General features: G+C 39.0%; 1 protein-coding gene across 1 annotated transcript in view; it reads right to left on the bottom strand.

Moving 5' to 3' along the window:
• The window catches only part of LOC119868539 (melanoma-associated antigen 9-like), a 778,808-nt gene that overhangs the window by 628,175 nt on the left and 136,607 nt on the right, over positions 1-14,026 (bottom strand). The gene's annotated exons all lie outside the window — the stretch shown is intronic.

The following is a 14,026-nucleotide window of genomic DNA, read 5'->3' as shown; positions in this document are numbered from 1 at the left end:
AACTCTGCTGGCGGCTCCCTCACGGCCACACAGCGGCTGAACTCTGCTCCCTGCAAGGCCCTGTGTGTGAGCAGTGAGGACACGAGGACCCCGGGGCCACGCAGCCTTTGGGGACTGTGTCTAGCGGCCGCTGTCCTGCAAAAAGGCGGGGAGGGGTGCCCTGAGACCTGGGCCAGCCTGCCAGCCCCAAGTGGCAGAAGGATGAGGGGGTGGGGTGGCTCCTGGGCCAGGCTCTGCAGGGGCCAAGGCCCCCGTGGCTGGAGTTCTCTCGTCACAGTACTCCTTGTGTGCAGCTGATGACCGTGATGTTGAGGGGTGACACGCCCGTACATGGAGACAGGGTGCCGTAGGGGTGGGAGCAAAGTCTAACATGGTCAATTGCTCTGAGAATTTCCTTCTGGATCATGGACAAACCAGAGAGAGTTATGTCTTCCAGGGGCAGGAGAGGAAGCTGTCCTGCACTCTGGTCCCAGGGCAGTGGAACACAGTGCACAGACTAGGTAGGTGTTTTATATGCATCCTGTGCAAGGATTTCCGGGGGAACACAGTCCTATATTCCTTGAAGTGGAGCCCCGAAGACTCTCGACTGACTCTTGTTCCTGACCATGGATAGTCAGAACCCACGGCATCAAAAAGACATTTAATTTGGTTATCTTGGGTGTCACTGGGAGAGCTGTACGTCAGCAAGGTCTAGGTTTGGGTGGGGAGAATTGAAGGAAAGCAGTGGTTTGGGTGCAAGGGCAGCCGGGAGGGAGGGAAGGAGTCGGTCTTTGACTCGAACTGTAGGCTTGTCGCACCTCTGTGTTGTATCCAGCTGGGACAACTCCCCGCACCCAAGTTCCACACATAGCCTCCTATAGCCCACATACAGCCCCTGATTTAGAAAATGGATTGAGTTTCATATTTGAAGCACCCTCTCTGGCCGATTAGCTGTTCCAGGTCAGGTTGAGCTGCAGGTACTCTAACTCTGGCCGGGCTAACAAAACCTATCCCAGAGGAGAGCGTGGGAGGCCCCGGGGTCAGGACAGGACAGCATTCAACATAGCTGCCGTTCATCCAGGTTCCAATATATGCCAGGCGCTGCTCAAGGTGCTTCCTGTCCCCAACACACATTCCTGCTGTCCGACGGGGCGGGGCGGCTTGAAACCACCATGTCTGTGGGCTCGTTAACCTAAAGTTCTTCTGTCTGAGCCTCAGAGGTCTTCAGGAACTGGCTGCCCAGGTGCTGGCAATGTTTCCAGACTTAGCACTTTCCCAAATGACAGCGCCTTCCCCTGGTTTTCCCCTCGTGTTCTTCTGTCTACCCCTTGGACCTGGCCCGCTAATGAGTCATCACTGGTCCGTGTAGAACAGGTAGGAATCACCTTCTCTCCCCCGACACAGAACCTTACTCTGTAGTAGCCTCTGGCCATTAAATGCATAAAGCGAATCGTCCCCGCTGAGATTACAGAATCATTTGAAAACTAGACGTGGTCCTGTATTTGGAAGTATTTGGAAGTAGGTGTCACACAAGAGATGCTTGAAAAAGTTCAAAGAATTCCAAGGCAAATGTGACCTCAGAAACTCCTCCCAGCGATAAAGTCAGTTGTCATAACAAATCATATAGTTGCATTTGGTTGAGCACCTACTGTGTAACGATAGTGTCCGTGGCTCAGGAGGCCTCCCGGAGGTTCTGAGGTTGTGGTTTAGCAGGGGCGCGAGTCACGTGCTGTGGCATATCACAGCAGTGGCGTGCAGTCACGTGCTGCTCCGCTGGCCTGTGTCACCAGGACTGGCCCAAGGTGCACATGCTTGCGGGGTGGGTGGGAATCCTGTGGAGATGGTGCCTTTTCTTATTCAACTGGTGAGGAAGGGTGGGCTCCAGTGCAGGAGAAGGCACATGCATGGGCTGGGGAATCTCCTGATAGACCACGTTTCCTCTGCATACTAGCACACTACCAACCCCTTTCTTGCTTCCCTAAATTCTCATCAACCACCCCCCTAACCTAGGTACACATAAGACACACACCATCCTCCTGCCTACCTTTCTCTGTTCTCAGCACAGGACTGGCTATTCTCCCTCCGATTCCCTGCTGCCCCCCACCCTCTGTGTTTTGCACAGGCTCCTCTGCTAACACCAATCTCTGGCTCTACCTTCCCAGACCTGGGTCTGCTTCAAACTTTCTCTGGGCAAGAGTTCTCTCCCTGATCTAGTAGCCTCTCAACACTGTGTAGTTCCCCTCTAACTTTCCACCTGTGCTTCCATATTTTGAAATTATTCTTAAATCATGTTCAAGTATTCTCCATAAGAATGTGGATTTTGGTTCCTTTTGCTTTTACCCGTTGCCTGTGCTCACAACAGAGCACACAGTCCACATGACTGATATTCATATTCCCTAATCTCAACCAGAATCTGTTAAAGCTGTGTAGCTTAATCCTCTTTAAGAACACAGGGAAGGTGGTTTCAATAAAGGTCCTTTATTCAACAGAGAGCAAATAAAAATTTGGATGTGCAGTTAACAGCAACTCTTCTAGTCACATTGTATTCACATTTAAAGGGTGCATTCAGTTTTGGGCCTGTTATATGTGTGCTTTTCTGGTCACTGTGGTAAGGCTTTGGGTACAAAAAGGCTATAGTTGGCCATACCCACTGTATCTCACAATAAATACTAAAAACAACAGTATACTTCCATTTCTCCACCTTAGCCTTTCCTCTACTGTTGGCATACATTGTACTGTTACATATTTAAAAACTCCACCATACATGGTTGTTAATAGTCAGTTATAAAATAGAAATTCAATAAAAACAAAATAGTATAGTGAATTATCCTTTAAAGACATTTACATAAGTAAGAAAATATATACATTTTACTACCTATGTTAAAACTCCACCATACATTTCTTTTTTTCCCACCATATATTTCTGTTAAAATAGTTATCTCTTAGGGATCCCTGGGTGGCGCAGCGGTTTAGCGCCTGCCTTTGGCCCGGGGCGCGATCCTGGAGACCTGGAATCGAATCCCACGTCAGGCTCCCGGTGCATGGAGCCTGCTTCTCCCTCTGCCTGTGTCTCTGCCTCTCTCTTTCTCTCTCTCTCTCTGCGTGACTATCGTAAATAAATAAAAATTAAAAAAAACTTTAAAATAGTTATCTCTTAAAAACATTTAAATAAATAAGAAAATCATCTTTATGTTTACCCATGAAGTTGAAATTCCTGATGTTTTTCATTCTTTTGTGTTTATCTAGGTTTCTATCTGGTGTCTTACTGTCTGCCTGGAGGACTTCAACAGTTCTTTTAAACATTCTTTAACATTTTTTGTAGTGCATATCTCTTGGTGATTAATTCTTTAAGGTTTTGTATTTTAGAAAAAGTCTGTATTTCACCTTTGTTTTTGTAATACATTTTCACAGCAAATAGAATTCTAAGTTGACAGTTCAATTTTTTAGTACTTTAAATATGTTTTTCCACTCTCCTCTTGCTTTCATTGGTTTCGACAAGAAATATACACTTATGGTTATCTTTGTTCCTCTGTAGTAAAGTGTCTTTTATCTCTAGGCATTTTTAAGATTTTCTCTTTAGTACTAATTTTAAGTAGTTTTGATTATTATGGGCCTTTGTATGGTTTTCTTCAGCTTTTCTGTTCCTGGTACACCTTCAGCTTTAGGAATCTGTGGGTTTATAGTTTTCATCAACTTTGCAGGTTTTTCATTCAAATAATTTTTCTATCTTTCCCTTTCCCTCTCCTTTGGGGTCCAGATGTATGTGCATAGGCCACTTGAAGTTGCTTCACAACTCAGCAATAATCTATTCATTGTTTCCAGCATGGTTTTCTCTGTGTGTGTTTTATTCTGGAAAGTTTTATTGCTATATTATCAAGTTCACTAGTCTTTTCTTCTTACATGTCAAATCTGCATTAATCCAAACCAGTATATTTTTTCTACTCAACATTGTAGCTTTCATATCGCAAAGTTTGTTGTCTTTTTTTTTGTATCTTCCATGTCTGTTTCTCGCATGTTTAACCTTCCTCTTATCTTTTGACCATCCAGAACATAGTTATATATAATACTATTTTAATGTCCTTGTCTACTAATTCTGTTATCCACTTCATTTCTAGGTCAGCTTTAATTTATTTTTTCTTATTGTCGATCTTACTTTCCTGCTTCTTTGAGTGGCTGGTAATTTTTATTATATGTCAGAAATTGTGAATTTTACCTTGTTAAGTACTTGGTATTTTTGTGTTTCTATATAGAAATATTCTTGAGCTTTGTTCTGGGACACAATTAAATTACCTGAAACAGTATTATCCTTTTTGGTCTTGCTTTTAAACTTTGTTAGGTGAGATAAAAGCAGTTTTTAGACTATGGCTAATATTTCCTCACTTCTAAGGCAAAACCATTCTGTGTATTCTGATTCCCATGAATTATGAGGTTTTTCCATTCCAATGGCAGCAACAATAATTCCCAAACCTACATGATATCTAGAGAGTTATATCTGTGGGGCTCTCTTCTCTCTGGAATTTTATCCTGCAAGCTCTAGCCACCTGACATCCCAAGGCTGCCAGCTGCACCTTCTCAACTCAGGGAGATAGCCAGATTGAAAGACTGTAGGACATGTATAAATGTTAATATAGACATACATACAAACTGGGAGTATATACAATAAAATAGCAATGATACTTTCCTCCTGCTTGTGGAAATATAAGCAATTTTTATTCTCTTATTTATGCTTTCTTTTTTTTTAATTTATTTTTTATTGGTGTTCAATTTACTAACATACAGAATAACCCCCAGTGCCCGTCACCCATTCACTCCCACCCCCGCCCTCCTCCCCTTCTACCACCCCTAGTTCATTTCCCAGAGTTAGCAGTCTTTACGTTCTGTCTCCCTTTCTGATATTTCCCACACATTTCTTCTCCCTTCCCTTATATTCCCTTTCACTATTATTTATATTCCCCAAATGAATGAGAACATATAATGTTTGTCCTTCAATATTTCAAACACTTCTAAGACACATAAAAATTACCATTGTAATAACAGAATACTGTAAATATTTAAAAATGTGATTTAGACTACCAAAAATAAGCACTCATCATCTGGATGTTTTGTTGTAATATTCTCCAACCTCTTGCTGGATTCTTCCAGCCCCTACCATACTTGCTGATTACGTAACTATAAAGAAACAAACAAAAAAAAAACTTTAAAATCTAATTAGTAGACTATGTGCAGTCATTTAATTTCTCTCAGACTTTCAAATACAATGCTTCACAGTTAAGGATCTATATAGTTTTTAAATACCATTTCTCCAGAAAAATAAATCACATTTTTTAGAAGTGAAATTATATTTAAGTGATTTTCCCAAAGGCATGGTATCAGATCTAATATTTATGGGCAGGATTGTATATAGGCAATAATGACAGAAGGAATTATCACAATTACTTGAATTATTGAGTGTTGTTTATATGTGCCTTGTCAAAGGTTGTTTATATGTCTCTTGTAACAGCCTGTAATAAAATAATTGTTATTTAAACTTTCTCTAGGGGGAGGAGTTAAGATGGTGTGGGGGATACCTTGTTCCTCAAACACAGCTAGATAATTATCAAATCATCCTGAACACCCAGGAAATCAATTGAGGTCTGAGAGAACAAAATTGCAAGTCTACAATTAGAAAAGCAACCATAAAAAAAAAAAAAAGCAACCATCTTCTGGAAGGTAGGAGGTATAGAGAGTTGATTTGGGGGAGATAATAGCAGTGGGTGATGTGGAGGGGAGGGAGCCCTGCTTATGGAGACTACTACAAAGTGTTATAAACAGTGGAGTGCAAAATCTGAACTTTTGGAAGTCTGCCACCACTGGGATCATGCCTGGCTAAAGGTGCTCGGGTGCGGAAAGAGGGTGGAGACCTGGGAGCAGACAGTGTGGTCTGAGGATCCCCTGGGTTGCAAAAACAGGAGGTGCCAATGTGCTGTATTGCTCCCAGGCATAGGAGCAGGGACTCTGGCTGAGGGCATTGAGCCTGGGTGCTGGTTCCCTGTTCCACTTTCCCATAAACTCTGAACTGCCACGTGGTTGTACAACTGCTTTCTTGGCACGGGTGGCAAATGGCAAAAGTGCCACAAGACCCTACCCCAGAGGATCAGTGCAGGTCTGCACCTTAAGAGTTCCTAAAATTTGGTGTCTTGAAACCAAGCTAAAACAGCTCAGACACAGGCAAGATGAAGGTAGGGATCTGATGGGAGCTGGGGACAAAAGAAGGGCAATTGATTGCTCTTCTGTGAGGGTTCCCTGAAGAGAAGCAAGTGTGAACTTTCAGCTCCAGGACTAGAGACTATGGCAGGGCCATATTCATCCTACCCATCAGCACTGAAAGCCTTCAGGGAGCAAAACAGCACCACCTGGTGGAGCCTAGAGCTACTTACACCAAGCCTGCCCCCCCTGCATCCTGGAGGCACATTTCCACTGAAACAAGTCAGCCTGAGAATCAGTGTAGCAGGACCCTCCTTCAGAAGACCAGCATAAACACCTCCTAGGCATGAAGTCTACTGATTCATCGAGTGCTATAAAGATTCAGCTACAGGGGAAATAGGATTTAGCTTCCTTTTATTTTATTTTATTTTATTTTATTTTTTAAAATTTTTGCATCCAGCTTCTTTTAACAAGCACACCAAAACACACTCAGAACCTAGTTTGTTTTTTTTTCTGGACAAAATGACAAGATGGAGAAATTCACCCCAAAAGAAAGAATGAGAAGTAGAACTAACAGCCAGGGATTTAATCAATACAGATATAAGTAAGATATCTGAACTAGAATTTAAAACAACAATTATAAGGATACTAGCAGAGCTTGAAAAAAGCATAGAGGACACTAGAGAATCCCTTACTGCAGAGATAAAAGAGGTAAATAGAATCAGGTTGAAATTAAAAATGCTATAACCTAGATGGCACCCAAATGGATCCCATGACAATGAGGACAGACAAATCCCAGGCATGAATCAGTGATATAGAAGATAAAATTATGGAAAAAAAGAAGCTGAAAAGAAGAGAGAATGAGAGGTAATGGGTTACAAAGGTAGACTTAAGGAACTCAGTGACTTATTAAAACATAATAACATTCAGGGGCACCCGGGTGGCTCAGTGGTTGAGCATCTGTCTTTGGCTCAGGTCATGATCCCAGGATCCTGGGATTGAGTCCTTCATCAGGCTCCCTGTAGGGAGCCTGCTTCTTCCCTCAGCCTGTCTCTGCCTCTCTCTCTGTCACTCATGAATAAATAAATAATTTTTTAAAAACATAATAACTTTCATATCATAGGAGTCCCAGAAGATGAAGAATGAGAAAAAAGGGCAAAAGGTTTATTTGAGCAAATTACAAATGAAAACTACCCTAATCTAAAGGACACAGATATCAAAATCCAAGAAACACAGAAAGCTCTCATTAAATTGAGCAAAAGCTGGCCATCACCAAGGCATATCACAGTCAAATTTACAAAATACACAAATTTACAAAATACTCCTTCCTGAAAGGAACAAGGGAAGGAAGTCCTTACTCTACAAAAGAAGACGATCAGATTTGCAGGAGATCTATCAACAGAAATGTAGCAGACCAGAAGAAAGTGGCAGGAAATAGTCAATGTACTGAATGGGGAAAATATGCAGCCAAGAATACTTTACCCAGTTATCTAGTAAGGCTGTCATTCACCATAGGAGAGATAAAGAGTTTCCCAGACAAACAAAAACTAAAGAAGTTCATGATTACTAAACCAGCCCTGTAAAAAAAAAATATTAAAAGGGACTCTGAGTGGGGGAGAAAAACACAAAAGCAACAGACGAGAAAGTAACAGAGAACATCACCAGAAATACCAACTCTATAGGTAACACAATGACACTAGATTCATAACTTTCAATAATTACTGTGACTGTAAATGGACTAAATGATCCAATCAAAAGACATAGGCTATTAGAATGTGTTAAAAAAAAAAAAAAACAAGACTCATCTATCTGCTGCCTACAGCAGACTCACTTTAGACCTAAAGACACCTGCGGATTAAAAGTTAGAGGATGAGAACCATCTACCATGCTAATGGACATCTAAAGAAACCTTCAGTAGCCACAGTTAAATATCAGACAAACTAGGTTTTAAAACAAACACTGTAACAAGAGATTAAGAAGGGATTATATTGTACTTAAGGTGTCTATTCATCAAGAAGATCTAAAAATTATAAATATTTATACCCTCAGTTTGGGAGGACACAAATATATAAATCAATTAATAATAAACAAATAAACTCATTGATAATAATACAATAAGAGTAGGGGAATTTAACATCACATTTATAGCAATGGACAGATAACCTAAGCAAAAAATCAAAAAGGAAACAATGGTTTTAAATGACACACTGGATCAGATGGACCTCAGAGATATATTAAGAACATTTCATTCTAAAGCAGCAGCATACACATTCTTTTCAAGGTCACTTGGAACATTTTCCAGAATATATCACATACTGGGTCACAAATCAGGCCTCAACAAGTACCAAATATTGAGATTGTACCATGCATATTTTCATACCACAACACTATGAAACTTCAACCACCAAAAATTTTGGAAAGATCACAAACACATGGAGGTTAAAGAATATCCTACTAAAGAATGAATACTTAGACAGGAAAATAAAGATGGAATTAAAAAGTACATAGAAGCAAATAAAAATGAAAACAGAATAGTCCAAAACCTTTAAAATGAAGCAAAGGCAGTGCTAAGAGGGAAGTATATTGTGATACAGGCCTACCTCAAGAAACAGAAAATTCTCAAATACACAACCTAGTCTTACACCTAAAGGAGCTAGAAAAGGAACAGCAAATAAAGCCCATGTCCAGCAGAAGAAGGGAAATAATAAAGATTGGAGCATAAATAAGTTATATAGAAACAAAACCCAGTAGAACAGATCAATAAAACTACGAACTGATTCTTCAAAAGAAGTAATGAAATTGATAAAGCCCTGGCCAGACTTATCAAAAAGAACAGAGAAAGGTCCTAAATAAATAAAATTACAAATGAAAGAGGAAAGATCACAAACAACACTACAAAAATAAAAATAATAATAGAATATTATGAAAAATCATATGCCATTCAACTGGGCAACCTGGAAGAAATGGATAAATCCTAGAAACAAATAAACTACCAAAACTGATAGGAAAAAAATTAGAAAATTTGAAAAGACCCATAACCAGCAAAGAAATTGAATCAGTAATCAAAAACCTCCCAACAAACCAAAGTCTGGGGTGGGGGTGGGGGTGGTAAATGGCTTTCCAGAGAAATTCTACCAGACATTTGAAGAAGAGTTAATGCCTATCCTTCTCAAACTGTTCCAAAAAATAGAAACGGAAGGAAAATTTCCAGACTCCTTCAATGAGGCCAGCATTACCTTGAATCCAAAACCAGACAGAGACCTCACTAAAAAGGAGAATTACAGACCAATATCCATGATGAACATGGATGCAAAAATTCTCAACAAATTATCAGCAAATCAAATCCAAACAGTATATTAAAAGAATTATTCACCAAGATCAGGTGGGCTGCAAGGGTGTTTCAAAATTTGCAAATCACTCAATATGATACACCACATTAATGAAAGAAATGATAAGAACCATATGATCCTCTCAATAGATACAGAAAAACCATTATAAAAAGTACAGCATCCATTCTTGATAAAACTCTCAACAAAGTAAAGATAGATGGAACATACCTCAACATCATAAAGGCTATATACAAAAGACCCACAGCTAATATCATCCTCAGTGGAGAAAAACTGGGAGCTTTTCCTCTAGGATCAGGAACATAACAGGGATGTCCACTCTCACCATTACTATTTAACATAGTTTTAGAAGTCTCAGCTTCAGCAATCAGGCAACAAAAAGAAATAAAAGGCATCCAAATTGGCAAGGAAGAAGACATACTTTCACTATTTGCAGAAGACATGACACTCTATGCAGAAAACCCAAATGACTCCATCAAAAATCTACTAGAACTCATACATGAGTTCCACAAAGTCACTGGATAGAAAATCAACATACAGATATCGGTTGCATTTATATACAGCAATGAAGAAGCAGCAGGAAAAGATATCAAGGAATCAATCCCATTTACAATTCCATCATAAACTTAACCAAGAGGTGAAAGATCTGTACTCTGAAAACTATAGAACACTTATGAAAGAAATTGAAGATGACACAAAGAAATGGGAAAAATGCTATGCTTATGAATTGGAAGAACAAATATTGTTAAAATACCCAAAGCAATCTACTCATTTAATGCAATTCCTAACAAAATACCAGCAGCATTTTTCTACAGAGCTAGAACAAACCATCCTAAAATTTGTATGGAACCAGAAATGACCTCGAATAGCCAAAGCAATCCTGGAAAAAAAAAAAACTGGAGACATCACAATGCCAGATTTCAAGCTGTATTACAAAGTTCTGATCACCAAGACAGTATTGTACTGTCACAAAATCAGACACATAGATCAATGGAACAGAATAGAAAACCCAGAAATGAACCTTCAACTCTATAGTCAACTAATCTCCAACAAAGCAGGAAAGAATACCTGATGGAAAAAAGACAGTCTCTTCAACAAATGGTATTGGGAAAACTGCATAGCCATGTGCAGAAGAATGCAACTGGACCACTTTCTTACACCAGACACAAAAATAAATTCAAAATCGATGAAAGATTTAATGTGAGACAGGAAACCAAGCTAGAGAAGAACACAGGCAGCAACCTCTTTGACCTCAGCCCCACCAACTTCTTAGTAGACACATCACCAGAGACAAAAGATTAAAAAAGTAAAAATCGACTACTGGGACATCAACAAGATTAAAAACTTCTGCACAGCAAAGGAAATAATCAACAAAACTAAAAGGAAGCCTATAGAATGGAAGCAGATATTTGCAAATGACAGATCTGATAAAGGGTTAGTATCTGTGATCTACAAAGAACTTATCAAACCCAACACCCCAAAACAAATAATCCAGTTAAGCAAAGGGCAGAAGAAATGAATAGACACTTTTCCAAAGATGAAATCCAGATGGCTAACAGACACATGAAAAGATGCTCAACATCACTCATTATCAGGGAAATACAATCAAAACCACAATGAGATACCACTTTACACCAGTGAGCATGGCTAAAATTAACAAGGCAGGAAACAACAGATGTTGGGAAGGATGGGGGAAGGGGAACCCCCTTACACTATTGGTGGGAATGCAAAATGGTGCAGCCACTGTGGAAAACAGTGTAGAGATGCTTCAAAAAGTTAAGAATAGAACTATCCTATGTATGACCCAGCAATTACACTACTACATATTTACTCAAAGGATACAAAAATACGGATTTGAAGGGGTACATGCACCCTGATGTTTATAGCAGTATTAACAATAGCCAAATTATGGAGAGAGCCCAAATGTCCATCGACTGATGAATGGATAAAGAAGATGTATATATACACAATGTGGTATTAGCCGTCAAGAAGAATGAAATCTTGCCATTTGCAATGATGTAGAAGGAGCTATAGTGTACTAAGTGAAATAAGTCACTCAAAGAAAGACAAATACTATATGATTTCAGTTATATGTGAAATTGAAGAAACAAAACAGATGAATGTATGGGAGGGGGAAAAGAGAAACAAATCGTAAGAGACTCTTAATGATAGAGAACAAAGTGAGGTTCCTCAAACAGTTAAAAATATACCTGCCCTACGACCCAGCAATTGCACTGTTGGGGATTTACCCCAAAGATACAAATGCAATGAAACGCCGGGACACCTGCACCCCGATGTTTCTAGCAGCAATGGCCACGATAGCCAAACTGTGGAAGGAGCCTCGGTGTCCAACGAAAGATGAATGGATAAAGAAGATGTGGTTTATGTATACAATGGAATATTACTCAGCTATTAGAAATGACAAATACCCACCATTTGCTTCAACGTGGATGGAACTGGAGGGTATTATGCTGAGTGAAGTAAGTCAGTCGGTGAAGGACAAACATTATATGTTCTCATTCATTTGGGGAATATAAATAATAGTGAAAGGGAATATAAGGGAAGGGAGAAGAAATGTGTGGGAAATATCAGAAAGGGAGACAGAACGTAAAGACTGCTAACTCTGGGAAACGAACTAGGGGTGGTGGAAGGGGAGAAGGGCGGGGGGTGGGAGTGAATGGGTGACGGGCACTGGGGGTTATTCTGTATGTTAGTAAATTGAACACCAATAAAAAATAAATTAAAAAAAAAAGAACAAAGTGAGTGTTAATAAGGGAAGTGGGTAGGAGATGGGCTAGATGGATGATGGGTATTAAAGAGGGCACTTCTTATGATGAACATTGGGTGTTATATGTAAGTGATGAATCACTAAATTCTATTCCTGAAACCAACGTTACCCTCCCTATATGCTAACTAACTAGAATTTAAATCAAGATTTGAAGGCAGCCCAGGTGGCTCAGCGGTTTAGCACCACCTTCACCCCGGAGTGTGATCCTGGAGTCCCAGAATCAAGTCTCTCACATCAGGCTCCCTGCATGGAGCCTGCTTCTCCCTCTGCCTGTGTCTCTGCCTCTCTCTCTCTCTCTCTCTCTCTCGAATAAATAAATAAAATCTTTTAAAAAAAAGATTTGAAAAAAATTCTCTTGAAACATGAGTTAGTCAAAACAAGATGTTGTTCAATCTCCAAATATTTGGGGAATTTGCAGATATCTCTTGTTGTATTCTTTAATTCCATTATGAGTAGAGAATATACTTTGCAGGATTTAAATTCTTTTACATTTGTTAAGAGTTGTTTTATGGACTATGTTGGTGAATATTCCATGTGTACTTGAAAATAATGTATATTTTTCTGTTGTGTGGAGTATTCTGCAAATGCTAATTAGATGAAGTTGTTTGAGAGTGCTGTTTGGGTTCTTCAATGTCCTTTCTATCCACTTTTCCTATCATTTACTCAGAGAAAAGTGCCATATTCCCCAAATATAATTGTAGATTTGACTATTTGTCCTTTCAGTTCAATTAATTTTTGTTTCACGCATTTTGAAGCTCTGCTTTTAGGTGTATACACACTTAAGATTGTTGTATGTTCTTGAAGAATTCTTATATAATGTTCTATAATATTATTTTTCCATAATAATTTTTCCAATGAAATAGTTTTTTTGTGATATCAATGTAGTCATTCCAAGTGTTTTATTTCTTACTTTAATCTTCTTAAATTATTAAATAATAAAATCATCTTTTTTATTTTGTTATACATTTAAAGCCCATATATAGATTCATGTAAGCACAATCACGATCATGATTTAAAATAGTTCCATAACTTTCCTCTAACTCAGGCTTACAGAGACAAAAACTCCCATATGCTATTCCTTTATAGTTTTGCCATCCTCTCTTGCCTAATTTTGACAGCCACTCAACTGTCTTGCATCATTGTAGCTTTGTCTTTTCATCAATGTCGTTTAAATGGAAGACTAAGTAACTCTTTGAAGCACTTTTACTCAGGAAAATGCCTTTGAGGTTTATCCAAGTTGTGTGTTATTAAGAGTTCATTCCTTTTTATTATTGCTCAGTGGTAATCCATTGTACAGACACATCACAGTTTGTTTATCCATTCACTCATGGAAGGACAACACTCATGGAAGGACAACAATTTGGATTGTTTCCTGATTTTGGCCTATATGAATGGAACTGATATAAATATTCATATGTAGGTTTTTGTATGAATATAAGTTTTTATTTCTCCCTGGAGTGGCTTTTCTGACTCATATGGAAAATGTACGTTTATAAGAAATTACCAAATCGCGTTCCATAGAGGCTGCATTTTTATATTTCCGCTACTTATGTACAAAAGTTCAAGTTTTTCTTCATCCTTGGTAGAACTTAGTAATGTTAGTATTTTTTTTAATTTTAGTCTTTCTCAGATGTGTGTTGTGATATCTCGAGTTTAGCTGATTTCTTCTTACCTGATTCTTTGATGCCTCTTACTCTCGTGCTCTTCCAAACTTGAAAGAATTCATGTG

The sequence above is a fragment of the Canis lupus genome, chromosome X (genome assembly GCF_011100685.1).
Source record: "Canis lupus familiaris isolate Mischka breed German Shepherd chromosome X, alternate assembly UU_Cfam_GSD_1.0, whole genome shotgun sequence".
Taxonomy (NCBI): domain Eukaryota; kingdom Metazoa; phylum Chordata; class Mammalia; order Carnivora; family Canidae; genus Canis; species Canis lupus.
Note: the sequence above shows the minus strand (reverse complement) of the source record. Positions and strands in the feature narration are given on the sequence as shown.